The following is a 3,599-nucleotide window of genomic DNA, read 5'->3' on the forward strand; positions in this document are numbered from 1 at the left end:
AGGAAACGACCCCTTGGATCAGACCAATGAATCGTTTCACTCCATGTCTGCCTGCAGTGGCCAGTACAGAGGATGCTAGCAATGGTTACAGAGGTCAGTCAGTAACAACATCCTGGTCATCTTGGAGGTTTCCTTTCGACTTCTTATTTTGGGACTGACATGCATCCCATTACATTGAATTTTCCTCTTTCTTTTCAAATAGATTGGATTGCCATTATTTAAAGAGGTTGGGGTTTTTTTTTTTCCCCCTTGATTTGTCCTGCTGAAATTCCTAATTTCACAACATTTGCTCTCTCTCCCCTTGCTCATTTCTGTTAGATTCTTTAATTCCTGCTGTCTATATCTCTGTTGTGGTTCCTTATTTTGTTGCCATGCTGAAAGTAATCTGAATTTCCTGCTCTCTACTTAACTCCTCAATTTGTTACATGCTTTGCCCTTTAAGGACCTACTCTTTCAAAATCACATGGATAGTCCTGGTTCAAGCAACTAACCCCAGTGAGAAAAAAGACATTTCTATGTGGGTAAAGGCTTTGGAGAATGTGCTCCTAAATGCCCAAATCCCCTTTTTAGTTAAGCAGTGTAAATCTGGGCATCTCCACAAACACAAACTGTGTTACACCAGTTAAAATAAAAAGGGAACAAGCACTTGCATATCTAGTCCCTCAGAATCTTTTAAGAGGATCCCCTTTCCGAACCCACCACAACTATCTTGGCACCCCATACAATCAAAAGCTGCTGTACTGGTCTTTGTTTTGTTTGATTCCATCTTTTGCACATGGGATTAATTCCACAGAGAATCAAAGTTTGCCAGAAGGACAGATTTCTTTTGAACCTTGGATGGAAGATAAGGAACAGCATTTTAGTGTGCCTCTAATTACAGCCACCATGACAGTTCATATGTGTAGCAATAAAAATAACCATAAACCTACCTAATCATTAAAGTAAAGCAAACAACTCCTCTCTGTATCATCATACACAGGTACTGCAGTTGCTAATAAACCAGGAGGAGCACTGAGGCACTGGAGGAGCATCTTTCCTATCTCCACAGTTTCTTAAACAACTTTAGAGGCATATTTTTATTAAGTATATGCAAGGCAGATGATCTTAAACCTCAAAAAGAGTCTGTATAATAATTGTGTGCTCTTCTAATGCTCTCCAAAGACCTATTCAGAGTCCATTCTGAAAGACAATAATATATCAAGAACTTCTGCAAACTTCCTCCTAATGAACACATGCCAATTTGAGACCAAGAATTCTGGCCTCAGAGGACAAAATAACCACTGCTCTTAGTCTCTGGGTGTTTTGCTACTTTATTTCAGAGTGATTCAAAATCTAATTAAATTTCTAAACTCTAATGAAATTACAGAAGAAAAATCATTTAGGATTATATTATATACAATTACTCACAGCTGAAAATTACAGTTAGCCTCTTTCACCAGGATAGGACCTCCTGAGAAATCCTTGTTATTCATATAACGTATAAATCTGACATTACTCCCACTATTTACAGGTCGAAGGTAAAAGCAGAATTAATTAAACATATATATCCTGCCCAGTGGCCGGATGGTGGAGCGTGGGTAATAGAGGGAAGGCTGATAATGATGACTATGCTTGAAGCTACATTTCCCAGTTTGGTCAAGAATCAGAATAAACCTACTACAAAGCAGGATTTTATTAAGTCTGGCTTATTCTGATCAGTGCTTTTCCTCACTGGAGGTATGCTGTGAATGAGAATAGTGAAACATACGTAGCCAGCAGTGAGCAGTCAGCAAGCTAAACTATCTATCTGAAGCATTTTGTGGAGAAGTAGCAATGGAATAAACCAAGCAGCTTTAGAGAGTTCAGCCAAATACTCAAATGTTTAGTTGCTTTTTCTGAAATATTAGAGCCCTCTGAGACCACTGACTTGGGCCAGGGGAAACAAACAAACAAACCAAAAAAAAAAAAAAAAAAAAAAAAAAAAAAAAGAAAGAGAAGAAAAAAAAAGGGGGAGGGGAGTCGGCATTCATGTTACTCCTTCCATAAAAGATTCTCAGGAACCCTGGAGCATGGAATTATTTGCAGATGAAACACATGCGGTACGAAAACATTGGGGGTTTCTTACAAGAATCCTGATCTTTTCCATCCATCTGGTACAGAGATTTTTATTTGCTTGGTTTTGCTATTTTCAACTCTGATCCCAGAGAGAACCAGGAACAGTGAAAGAGCAAAAATTAATTACACACACATGTGTGTGTGCACACAAACACTCACAAGAGGTCAAAGCATTAACACATACTTTCTATCACATCTACCACACTCCGTCAGTTCTACCTATGCTTCATCCAGCAAAACAGGCCAAGAATTAAGGCCACCTCAGATTTTTAGTGCCTCAAGAGTCTTATTTGTTGGCTAATGTTGTATTTTGCTTATCCCTCCACAAACACCTGAAAGTCGTAAACACGATTTTCCACTCACAGCTTGTCAGAGCCACTAAGCATTTGTGAACATCTTGCTCATTTACAGTCATTTTTCCACCAAGGTGGCCATACACATGCAGTCATCAGCATTTCTTATGGACTACAATGGTCCCATTAAAAACAGACTTCTGGAAGGAGGGCTTTACAACTATAATTTACTCAGCAAGGCTTCACCCAGCCTTAAGATGTGAGATTCTGCTGAGACCAAATTGCTCAGACATACCAACAGTAAGAAAAAGAAATACCCAGGAGTTTTCTCTCTTAAAACTTCCTATTCAGGATGTGTTTCAGATTATTTTGATTGGAGTATATAAGCATCTACGTGAGATGAAGATACCAGACAACAAAGGACTAATCTAAAGCAGAAAAGTACATCAAGAGGCAAGAGGTAAAATCAATACAGAGATCTTCCAGAGACCTCTGCTGAAAAAAAAAAAAGAGGCCCATGTTCTTGTGCCTTTCCCCTCTGAAGGATGGACCTGAAATGAGTTGGGAGGAATGGGTTCATTTAGCAAAAAGCTTTAACATTTACTTGTATGTTTTGTTGTCATTCACTTTTGGATCAGGTTAACCTGTTTGAAAAGATGATTTTTCCCGAAGAACAGAAAAATCTGTTTTTTCACTGCAGTTCAAAGAATAAGCTTGAATCCTACCAGAAGCATTATCTGCTAGCAAGTTCCTGCTTTTTAGTTCCTACTAGGTCAAGACATGTTTCTTAGGTAGAAGTTCTTTTCCAGAAACTGGCTTGCAATTGTTTTGCAGCCATGGTGAGTTTCTTCCACTCTGCTCCTGAAAAAGCTGATTGTGAAAGGGAAATGGGAAATTATGGGAAATGGGGAAAAAAAAGGGAAAATTGGAAATTATGAAAGGGTTCAGCCAAGGAGTCCTCTCCTCAAAATGTTATGATGGCATTCATGTTGAATTCAAAAAAAAGCTGGCAACTTTGAGAGAGATTGCATTAGAAGGGTCTCCTTCTAAGACAGAAAATCCACTTGCATCTCCATGGATTTAGAAGACTTCAGCAGAGACCAATTCGCTGCGGTAGTATTTTTTCAATTTTGTAAAAATAAGTGTTAGCATTTAAAGGTCCCTTAGAGAGCAAAACAGCTGAACTAGGCTGGGACTGTTGGCTGTCTACCT

Source organism: Aquila chrysaetos, chromosome 11 (assembly GCF_900496995.4).
Source record: "Aquila chrysaetos chrysaetos chromosome 11, bAquChr1.4, whole genome shotgun sequence".
NCBI classification, from domain to species: domain Eukaryota; kingdom Metazoa; phylum Chordata; class Aves; order Accipitriformes; family Accipitridae; genus Aquila; species Aquila chrysaetos.